This window comes from Acomys minous (genome assembly GCF_964271855.1).
Source record: "Acomys minous genome assembly, chromosome: 9".
In the NCBI taxonomy this organism is placed as follows: Eukaryota; Metazoa; Chordata; class Mammalia; order Rodentia; family Muridae; genus Acomys; species Acomys minous.
The window spans coordinates 119,781,436-119,794,137 of NC_140490.1; positions in this window are offsets into that span (position 1 = coordinate 119,781,436).

A 12,702-nucleotide genomic window follows, 5' to 3' on the forward strand; every position below is an offset into this window, starting at 1 on the left:
TCTCATAGGCAATTGGACTGTTACCAAGATGTTAAGTCAGATGCAAACCTGTTTCCTGTGATCCTCTAGAAGGTAGAAATTTACCCTGGAAAACTTTCAATTTAAGTATTTTTTTTCATGAAAAGAATTATCTTTTTTTAAAAAAGGTTATCTAATATGATAAAGTATTTTGCTTTGGGGCAAATACACATTACTTTTTGTTAACATTGTAGAAAAGTTCTCTTGCCTGACAAACCTTGGTGGGCTCATCCATGTAACATGCTTTGTCAAAATGGTTGACAGCAGATGCTGTATGAGAGGAAGGATTATGAATATAAAAAACTAACTGTACAAAAGAATAGAAAGCTTGCACCAAGACAAGTCTAGAAAAAGTAGAGATTTAGGTGATGTCAGCTGCAAGGGAACCTTACTCAATGCTAGACTGTTTAGCCATGAGAACCAGTTCCCTGGGTATTTCTGTTTAGCCCTTAGGGTTACTGCTTCTAGAGTAGTGCAAATGACAAATGTACTGTATGTGGTCTGAGACTTCTCAAAATTAAGTTTAACTTACTGTCACTTCCTTATCCCATGCTCGATTGTACCCTTAAGTTCTCAGAACGTATCTATAAGTATTCCTTGTTTTACAGATATAAATTTAAAGTGGCAAGTTTTTATGGGAAGTGTTTTCTGAAGACTGGGGGATATTAATCTGTAGGAGACTCATTTACAGCAAACATCTCAAGGGATAGCTAGTGAAGCAATATTATATATAATTTACATTGTGGCTTCATGTTAAGCAGATATAGGAGAAAGAGAAAACTGCCCAAAGATAGAGCCAGAAACTTTAGCAAATAATTATTCCCTCACATCAAGAAGTACACAATCCAAGGTAGATGAGTATTTCTGTGGAGGCATTGTAGATACATAAGCTCTCTTTTAATCCTGATATGTATCACACTTGTGGTTCTTTTCACTTATACTTTGGATATCCATAAAGCAGGAAGCTCTGACCTTGAGTCTACCGTGAACATCTGCTATGGAATGAAGCTCTGGGGTGATTTTTGCAAAACACCGTGTTGAAGCACACAGGAGGGAGAGTTAAGGTGATGTATCAGTGAAGTGGTGTTTCAAATGAGTGGAATTGTGCTTTGAAGACATACATAATAAAAAACTGCCTTAGGAAATAATGTATCATGATTATATGTATCTGTCCCCTTAACTTCAATAGTAGTGTTTAACAGAAGAGTTGCTTTTAGTTGAAAACAAAAGGAAATATAATTTAATTGGGAACACCAAGCAGATGACTCAAGGATCACAAGAGAAACTGAAACAATAGATGTGTGATGTAAATTTTTTTCTTAATAGAAGATACTTAGCTTTGTAAACACTTGTATTTCCTGAACCCTTACCTTCCCCTTTGTGCAATTAGTCAACTGCGTTATTTCTGAAGCTGATCTCCCACCAATGAGATGAGATGCTCTCACCACCTATATAAGAGCTAAAAATATAACAGCTTATGCTCAGTTCTGTGTGTTGCCGGCCAGATTGGGGTTTTGTGTACTTTATTTTGGAAAATAGTTATCCTGTTGAGATGTGTTTTCTACTTTCTTTTTTTTTTTTTTTATTATTATTAATTTATTCTTGTTACATCTCAATGGTTATCCCGTCCCTTGTATCCTCCCATTCTTCCCTCCCTCCCATTTTCCCCTTATTCCCCTCCCCTATGACAGTTCCTGAGGGGGATTACCTCCCCCTCTATATGATCATAGGGTATCAAGTCTCTTCTTGGTAACCTGCTGTCCTTCCTCTGAGTGCCATCAGGTCTCCCCATCCAGGGGACATGGTCAGAGGTGTGGCACCAGAGTGTGTGAGAACGTAATATCCCACTCTCCACTTTACTGTGGAGAGTGTTCTGTCCATTGTCTAGCTCTGGGTAGGGGTTTAAGGTTTACCGCCTGTATTGTCCTTGTCTGGTGCCTAGTTTGAGTGGGACCCCTGTGCCCAAATCTGCCTATCATAATGTTCTACTTGTAGGCTCCTAGGACCCTCTGGGTCCTTCTACTTTGCCTTTCTCTCATGAATCTCACATCTAGAGTCCCACTAGAATGTCCTCTCCTCTGTCTCTGTTTCCTGGTAAGTGAAGGCTTTCGTGGGACATGCCCGTTGGGCTAATATGCAGATATAAGTGAGTATATACCATTTGAGTCTTTCTGCTTCTGAGTTAACTCACTCATTATGATCATTTCTAGCTCACTCCATTTATCCACAAATTTTGGGAATTCCTTGTTTTTAATAGCTGAATAGTATTCCATAGTGTATATGTACCACAGTTTCTTTATCCATTCTTCTACTGAGGGACACTTAGGTTGTTTCCATGTTCTGGCTATTATGAATAGGGCTGCTATGAACATGGTTGAGCAAATTTTCTTGCTGTGTGCTGGAGCATCTTCTGGGTATATTCCAAGGAGTGGAATAGCTGGGTCCTGAGGAAGCCCTATTCCCATTTTTCTGAGATAGCACCAGATAGATTTCCAAAGTGGTTGTACTAGTTTGCATTCCCACCAGCAATGAAGGAGTGTTCCTCTCTCCCCACATCCTCGCCAGCATGTGGTGTCGCTTGAATTTTTGATCTTAGCCATTCTGATGGGTGTAAGATGGAATCTCAGCGTTGTTTTGATTTGCATTTCCCTGATGATTAAGGAGGTTGAGCATTTCTTTAAGTGTTTCTCAGCCATTTGATATTCCTCTGTTGAGAATTCTCTGTTTAGTTCCATGCCCCATTTCTCGATTGGGTTATTTGGTTTGGTGGTATTTAATTTCTTGAGTTCTTTATATATTTTGGATATTAGACCTTTGTCAGATGTGGGGTTAGTGAAGATCTTTTCCCAGTCTGTAGACTGTCGCTTTGTACTCTTAGCCAAAATCAAAGTAAATGGTAAGATACTCAAGGAAATTCCTCTAAAATCAGGAACAAGGCAAGGCTGCCCACTCTCTCCATATCTCTTCAATATAGTACTCGAAGTTCTAGCCAGAGCAATAAGACAACATAAGGAGATCAAGGGTATTCAAATGGGAAAGGAGGAAGTCAAATTATCCCTATTTGCAGATGATATGATAGTCTACATAAGTGACCCTCAAAATTCCACCAGAGAACTCCTACAGCTGATAAACACCTTCAGCAAATTGGCTGGATACAAAATTAACTCAAAAAAGTCTGTAGCCTTCCTATACACAAATGACAAGCTTGCAGAGGAAGAAATTAGGAAAACTACACCCTTCTCATTAGCCACAAGTAATATAAAGTACTTAGGAGTTACTCTTACTAAACAAGTGAAGGACCTGTTTGAAAAAAATTTCAAATCCCTAAAGAAAGAGATTGAAGATGACATGAGAAGATGGAAGGATCTACCTTGCTCATGGATAGGGAGAATTAACATAATAAAAATGGAATCCTACCAAAAGCAATCTACAGATTCAATGCAATCCCTATCAAAATACCTACACAATTTTTTAAAGACATTGAAAGTTCAATTCTGAACTTCATATGGAAAAACAAAAAACCCAGAATAGCTAAAACAATCCTGTACAATAAAAGGTTCTCTGGAGGAATCTCCATACCTGATCTCAAATTGTACTATAAAGCAATAGTAATTAAAACTGCATGGTACTGGCACAGCAACAGGCTGGTTGATCAGTGGAATCGAATCGAAGACCCAGATATGAATCCACACACATATGGTCATTTGATTTTTGACAAAGAAGCCAAATCCATTCGATGGAAAAGGGATAGCATCTTCAACAAATGGTGCTGGTCTAACTGGATGTCTATGTGTAAAAAAATGCACCTGGACCCCTATCTGTCACCTTGTACAAAACTCAAATCTAAGTGGATTAAAGACCTCAACATAAAACCAGAGACACTAAATCACTTAGAAGAAAAAGTGGGGAAGAGCCTGGAACATATTGGCACAGGAGACAACTTCCTGAACAGAACACCAACAGCCCAGGCATTAATGTCAACAATTAATAAATGGGACCTCATGAGGCTGAAAAGCTTCTGTAAGGCAGATGACACCGTAAAGAGTGTTTTCTACTTTCTTTGTGTGGTTCTATGTGCCATATGGGAGTTACTAATTTTTATATTTTTAACATTTGCACAAAGGAAAGGTGAGATTTCCTCAAGAAATCAATGTACAATTTTTGAGGCTCTAAAGTTTAGTCAGTGTGTGCTGGCAGAAGATTCAGAAAGATTTCTAAAGCCATTTGCTATGTTTCTCTATTCTGTAGGGGGGTGGAGTAGGAAATCTTTGTCTGTTCCATTGAGAAAATTGATCCAATGATAGGATGGGGCCCACACATGCTAGAGAGAGAAACTGATTTACTCAAAGTCCACCTATTTAAGCTACACACACACACACACACACACACACACACACACACACACACACACACACTCTGCAAATACCCACAAACAAACAAACAAACAAAAAACCAAATGACAACAACAAAACTCTCTTTGTGAAATCATCCAGATTTTTGTTTTCCAAAACATGTGAGATTTATGACCCAAATGGAGTTATAAAAAATTAACCGTAACAAACCAGACATGATGCCACTCACCTGTAGTCCGAGCCATCAGGAGCTGATTCAAGAGAATCTCCTTAGTCCAGAACTTCAGTGACACTCTGGGCTGGATAGGAAGACATAGTCTCAGAGATGGGGAAGAAGAGAAAGAGGAGCATGGGCACGAGGAGAAGAAGGAGAGGACAACGAAGAGCAAGTTGATGCAGAGAAGCTGGGAAAAAAGATGAATATTTGGCTATACTCAAATTCAATAGCTGCTACCTGCGAGCCAAGAAAGTACCATGTTAAACCAACTCTGCGTATACTAGTGTAGTGTTGTCTACCTATCAATTAGACATATTTTGTGCTTGGAATTATTAATAGATTAATTCCAGCTTAGCCAGTTGAGGACATAGTAATGTACATATTTCAAGGCATACTGGGAGCTTAAAAACAGACTCAAAGCAAAATGAAAGACTGGTTATTACCAGGGAAGCAGGTATTCAACATCCAGGCATTTACTTCCCCTTCTGATCCCCTAACTTCTATGCCTCAGTCTCACCCCCATCTCTACAACAGAACACCTAACGCAGCCTCCTTTCTCCCATCCCCCACCTCCTGTGGATCCCACAGACCTTCCATAAGCCCCTTATGGCCAGTACTTGCTTTGTCCCTGCTCTCAGGGAACATATAGTCCGTTCTGACCAGGTAAAATGGTAGGCTAACATCAGATCACCCTCATCTCCTCCAAATTTAATCCTCCAATTTTATCCTCACGTCTTTAGCAAGCTTTCTTCTGTGACTTTACCTCACTTCCTATCCCCATAATCAGGGGACTAGCTGAGCAGATCCCAGAGGAATACCTTACATTCCTCCCTCATTTGATGTGCCTCCTCCACCCCAGACCCTTCCTGCTTTGTATAACCCAGAACCCAATACACAGAAACAGGTTTTACCTGGAAGTCCTAGTATTGTCTATCAGGACCCCAGAAGAGTTTTCTATATGCCACACACAGCCACCACTCTCTCATAAGAACCAGATATTAAACAAAAAACAAGGAGCAAAATAAAGATAAGACCAGATATCAGCACCTAGAATTACAGTGGTCCCAATCTCAGATGTCTAGATGCCAGGTTAAAACACAATCAATTATATCTTGGACAATACGTCTCCACTAGAGCCCAACAACCCCACTACCCATGCTTGAATATTACAACATAGCTGAATTACAAGTAAAAGACCATAAAACAACCCATATCATTGGAATAGATGTCCTTAATGAGTAAACAAGCAAGTCTTTTAGAGAAATATATGCAAACACAAAACAAAAATTGGAAGGAAATGAATGAATCAATTCAAGACGTCAGTGAAAAGCGAAATTGAAGGTAATCCGGAAATCACAAATTTAGAAACTAAACCATGAACCACAGAGGAATGCTTCACTAACAGAATACACGCCATGGAAAAGAGGACATCGCAGACTGAAGACACAATAAACTGTGTGTACAGGTTTTAGAAAACAATGGTAAATATAAAATATTCCTGATACCAAAATCTGGAAAAAACAGTATAAAAAGACAAAAATCTGCTGGGTTGGGTTCTGCTCCTTGTTTTATGACTTTACTAGAAGATCTTCAACTGTTTTTCACTCTTACTACTGTAATCACATCTAAACATTTTATAATTTGTATTTACTTCTGTATCACTGAAGTCAAGGGAGGAAGAACTCTGCTGTATTCACTGTTATATACACAGGACCTGCCTATAGGTACTTGAACTTTGGAGACAGTCAATGTTTGATAAATAAATAAATGGAGAATGAATATAATTTATTGGTTTAAATTGAAAAAGAAATCTACAGTTAGTAAATGGGACCTCATGAAATTGAAAATCTTCTGTAAGGCAAAAGGCACAGTCAATAGGATAAAATGGCAGCCTCCAGAATGGGGAAAGATTTTTGTCAACTCTACATCTGTCATATTTTCAAAACATATAAATAACTGAAGAAAATGGATATTCTTTTAATCATATATATATTTTTAAAATAATTTATTCAGATTATACCCCAATTGTTATCCCTCCACTTATATCTTCCCGTTCCTACCCTCCCTCTCTCTTCTACCTATTCTCCTAGACCTCTGACAGAAGGGGACCTCCTCACACACCATATGACCACAGCCTACAGGGTCTCATCTGGATAACCTGCTTTGCCTTCTTCTGAGTGTGTGCTGGGACTCACCATCAGGGGGAAGTGATCAAATCAAAGGCACCAGAATTCACATCAGAGTCAGGCTCTGCTACTTCTACAACCATGGAGAATGAGTTGTCCATTGGCTATATCTGAACAGGAGGGTCTAAGTTAACTGCATGCATTGTCCTTGGCTAGAGCAACAGTTTGTGTAGGCCTCCTTGGGTCCAGATTAGCCTGCTTTGATGGTCTACTCCTGAGGCTCCTGAACTCTTAGTGTCCTTCCATTCCCCCATTCTTCCATACCAGTCTCCATGCTCAATCCAGAGTCCAGCATCTAGACCCGGCATGTGTCCCGATCCTCTGCTAGGTGGAGTCTCTCAGAGGACATCTGTGTTGGGCTAATATCTAGTTATAAGTGAGTATGTCCCTTATGAGTCTCTCTGGGTCAGGGTTACCTCACTCAGGATGATTGCTTCTAGTTCCATCTCTTTGTCTGCAAATTTCAAGATTTCAATTGTTTTTAATAGATGAGAAGTCTTCCAGTGTGTAACTGTACCAGAGTTTGTTTATCCATTCTTCGGTTGAGGGACATCTAGGTTGTTTCCAGATTCTGGCTGTTACAAATAAATCTTTTATGAACATAGTTTACCAAATGTCCTTGTTGTATGGTGGAGCATCTTTTGGGTATAAGTCCAGAAGTGGGATAGCTGGATATTAATGTAGTGCTCTTCCCAATTTTCTGAGAAAATGCCAGATTGCAAAGTGGTTGTACAAGTTTGCACTCCCACTGGCAATGGAAGAGTGTTCGCCTTTCTCCACATCCTCACCAACATGTGCTATCACTTCAATTTTTTTATATTAGCCATTTTGATAGGTGTAAGATTTACATCTCGGAGTTGTTTTGATTTGGATTCCCCTGATAACTAAGGATGTTGAGCATTTCTTTAGCTGTTTCTCAGCCATTTGATATTCTGTTGTTGGGGATTATCTGTTTAGCTCTGTACCCCTTATTTAATTGGATTATTTGGTTTCATGGTGGTTAATTTCTTGAGTCCTTTATATATTTTGGATATTAGCCCATTGTCAGATATGGGGCTGGAGAAGATCTTTTCCCAGTCTGTAGACGGTCGTTTTGTTCTGTTTACAGTGTTCTTTGCCTTACAGAAGCTTTTCAGTTTCATGAGGTCTCATTTGTTAATGGCTGATCTTAGAGCCTGAGCTATTGGTGTTCTGTTCAGGATGTTGTCTCCTGTGCCAATGAGTTCAAGGTTCTTCTCCATTTTTTCTTCTAACCGATTTAGTGTCTCTGCTTTTATATTAAGGTCTTTAATTCACTTGGACTTTAGTTTTGTGTCTCCATTTTTTCTTCTAACAGTACCATGTAAGTACTATGCCAGTAACATACTGTTTTTATTACTGTAGCTGTATAGTACAACTTGAGATCAGGGGTGAATAGTCCTCCAGAAGATCTTTTATTGTACAGGATTATATTTTTTAGCTACTCTAGGTTTTTTCTTTTTCCATATCAAGTTGAGAATTGATCTTTCAAGGTCTGTAAAGAATTGTGTAGGTATTTTAATAGGATTGCATTGATTCTGTAGTAAAAATGGGTATTTTTATTATGTTGATCCTCCTGATCCACTAGCATGGGAGATCTGATATCTTCTTCAATTTCTGTCTTCAGAGACTTGAAGTTGATAGCCAACATCAAGTTAAATGGAGAGAAACTCAAAGAAATTCCACTAAAATTCAGGGGTAGACAAGCTGCCCACTCTCCACCTCTTCAATACAGTACTTGAATGCTAGCTAGAGCAATAAGATGACGAAACTAGATCAAGGGGAGCCACTTTGGAAAGGAAGAAGTCAAAGTATCGTTATTCACAGATATGATGGTATATATAAGTGACCCAAAAATTCCACCAGAGAACTCTTACAGCTGATAAACCTCTTTAGCAAAGTGGCCTGATACAAGATTAATTTTAAAAATCAGTAGTTCTCCTGTATACAAATGGCAAATGGGCTGAGAAATAAATTAGGGAAAGAACACACTTCACAACAGCCACAAATAGTATAAAGTATGTTGGTGTAACTCTAACCAAGAAAGTGAAAGACATGTATGAAAAAAAAAAAGACCTTCAAGTTTCTAAAGATAGAATTTGAAGATATCAGAAGATGAAAAGGTCTCTCATGTTCCTGGGTTGAGAAGATAAACATAATATAATTAGTCATCTTACCAAAAGCAATCTGCAGATTCAATGCAGTCACTACTAAAATACCTACACAATTCTTTGCAGACCTTGAAAGATCAATTCTCAATCGCATATGGAAAAAAGAAAAACCCAGAAGAGCTAAAACAATCCTGTATAGTAAAAGATCTAGAGGAATCTCCATCCCTGATCTCAAGCTGCACTATAGAGCAAGAGAAATATAAAGGCCATGGTACTGGCAAAAAAATAGGCTCATTGATCAATGGAATCAAATTGAAGCCAAATCGATACAGTGGATTATTATGTTGATCCTCCTGATCCACTAGCATGGGATAGCATCTCCAACACACAGTGCTAGTGTAACTGGATGTATACATGTAGAAAAATACAAATAGACCCATATTTATCACCCTGCACAAGTGGATTAAAGTCCTGGACATAAACCAGACACACTAAATCTGTTAGAAGAAAAAGTGGGGAAAAATCTTGAACTTATTTGCACAGGAGACAACTTCCTGAACAGCACACCAAGAGCAAAGGATCTAAGGTCAACAATTAATAAATGGGACCTCATAAAACTGAAAAGCTTTTATAAGGCAAAGACATTGTCAACGGCACAAAATGATAGCCTACATACTGGGGGAAGATCTTCATTAACCCTACATCTGACAAAGGGCTAATATCCAAAACACCACCAAACCAAATAATCAAATTTAAAAAATGGGGTACAGAGCTAAATGGAAAATTCTCAACAGAGGAACTTCCAATGGCTGAGAAACACATAAAGAAATGTTCAATGTCCTTGGTTGTTGGAGAAATGCAAATTAAAAGGACTGAGATTCTACCTTACACCTAATAGAATATCTAAGATCAAAAATTCAATTGACAGCACATGCTGGTGATGATGTGGAGAAAGGGGCACACTCCTACCTTTCTGGAGGTTGTACAAACTTGTACAACCACTTCAGAAACCAATCTTGTGCTTTCTGAGAAAACTGGGAATAGTTCTACCTTAAGACCCAGCTATACCAGTCCTGGAAGTACTCCTGAAAGACATTCCACCATACAACAAAGACATTTGCTCAACTATTTTTCATGTCAGCTTTATTCATAATAACCAGAATCTGGAAACAACCTAGATGTCCCTCAACTGAAGAATGGCTAAAGAAACTGTAATACAATGGAGTACTTTCTCAGATATTAAAAGCAGGGAAATCTTGAAATTGGCAGGCACATTTTTTGGCTCTAGAGAAGAACATTCTGAGTGAGCTAACCAAGATCCAGAAAGACCTAGACTCCATGTTTAGACATAAGGAATGGACAGCTCATTCTCCAACATTGTGTGGGTAGCAGGACTGCCTCCGACTTGAACTCTGTTGCCTGAGATCTGATCATTTTCCCTTGGCGTGGAATCCCAGCGGGCAAACAGAGGTGCAAACCAGCCCAGCAGGTTATCCAGGTGAGACCTGATAGGCTGTGGTCATAAGGTGGTGGAGAAGGGCCTCCCTATCAGTGGTCTAGGGGAGGGAAATTGGGTGGAAGAGGGAGGGAGGTTGGGAATGGGAGGATACAAGAGAGGGGATAACAATAGGGATGTAACATGAATAATTTACTATAAACAAATACAGTTTTAAAAGGTTCCAGCTCCATTAAAACTCACTGGTCACTAGAGAACGTATTAAACATTTGCATATGTGTTCTCTACCATAATTTTCTCCTTCCCTTCCATGAATACAAGAGGAAGTCGAAGTCAGCAATTTACAGAAGTTCAGCTTTGACAGAGTTATGTTAAAAAGAGGAAAGTTTGAAATTTTGCTTACTATAAGCTTTTAGAGAAGTTTCAAGAGTTCGAAGAGAACAAGCGGGTAGGGAACAGTACTGGATGAACCTGAACCCGAAACTAGAATGCTGTGTCAATAGTATGCAAATTAGTTCAAGTAACAGTAAAGAAAAAGAAATATGCTTTAAAGTCCTGTCTCTCTGCATGTACATTGACTAACACTCACATGAATATATATGTACACATATACATGTGTGTGTGTGTGTGTGTTAGTATGTGTAAAAAATGGCCTTCAATGATATTACATAAGATCATTTTATTTTATTTTATTTTTTTTATTAATTTATTCTTGTTACATCTCTATGGTTATCCCTTCCCTTGTATCCTCCCGTTCTTCCCTCCCTCCCATTTTCTCCTTACTCCCCTCCCCTATGACTGTTCCTGAGGGGGATTACCTCCCCCTCTATATGTTCATAGGGTATCAAGTCTCTTCTTGGTAACCTGCTGTCCTTCCTCTGAGTGCCATCAGGTCTCCCCCTCCAGGGGACATGGTCAAAGGTGAGGCACCAGAGTATGTGAGAAAGTAATATCCCACTCTCCACTCTACTGTGGAGAGTGTTCCGTCAATTGGCTAGATCTGGGTAGGGGTTTAAGGTTTACCGCCTGTATTGTCCTTGGCTGGTGCCTTAGTTTGAGCGGGACCCCTATGCCCAAATCTGCCTATCATAATGTTCTACGTGTAGGCTTCTAGGACCCTCTGGGTCCTTCTACTTTGCCTTTCTCCCATGATTCTCTCATCTAGAATCCCACTAGAATGTCCTCTCCTCTGTCTCAGTTTCCTGGATAAGATCATTTTAAAGACATGAAATTTTAACATTGGAAATCTTGGTAAAGTATATGCAATGAGAGAAAGTCAACACATTATTTAGAGTTTACTATGGTCATTTAATGGCTATTCTCTGATTTATAATTGATTATAATGAAAATCTCCTTTGAAATAAGGAAATCACGCATGTGTCTGTGTCTGTGTCTGTGTCTTGTGAAGTCATCCTTGTCCGGGTGGGACACTGTGATCTGAAACCCGGTGCTGTCTTTGATTCCCGCGTTTCTAGATCCTCCTCTGGATGAAGGAAATATTTTACCACAGCTTTATATTTTGGTCCCTCTCAGAAACTTTCTTTACTTGAGAAGATGGAAACATCCAAGTTCAGTTTCCTCTCATGTTCTTTCACTAGAAATGGAATTCTCAAGTCCAGCTTCCTCTAAACACCATCCTTTCATCTTTTGATCAGGAAACACAGCATCCATAAGTCAATGAATTGTGTTTACCCATATGTCAAGTACAAATTCTCAAGGGCAATGTTTTCTCACAGTTAGGAGCACATTCTTTTGGTCTGGATGTGGTTTGTGCAATAAGGCTCATGTACTGGAAGCTAGGTCCCAGTGTGCTTCAGGTCAGCTGGTAGACTTTGACAGAGATGATGTCTAGTATGCACTCTGTAGGCCATGATAGTGCCACAACTCATGAGAGGATTTTTTTAAAAGGTGGTAAATCATGTATTTTTATTACATTTTTATTATTGTATTTCCTTTTTACAATATACACTTATATTATTACACATAAATAAAATAAGCTACATACAAATAGGAAGAACCACTAAACAATCACGAATTATACAAATATTACATTCATAGGGATTTGGCTATTTCTACTTGGCGACCTTGAAGTAAACATCTTTCCTATCTTGTTGAGTCTAAAATTCTGAATGAAAATCAATATCTATCAAAACTCATATCTATTGACCTAAGCCATCTATCTAGATCTAAAAACATCTTAACCTTTAACTAAGCTTAATTGTAAGACTAAGCTATCTGGCCTTCAACCCCATCAGAGACTTGAGAAGGAATAAAACTTAATTACCTGAGTGAACTGAAAGTGCAGGTTAGTAGCTTCCGAAATGAAAAAATGACAGAGACAGTT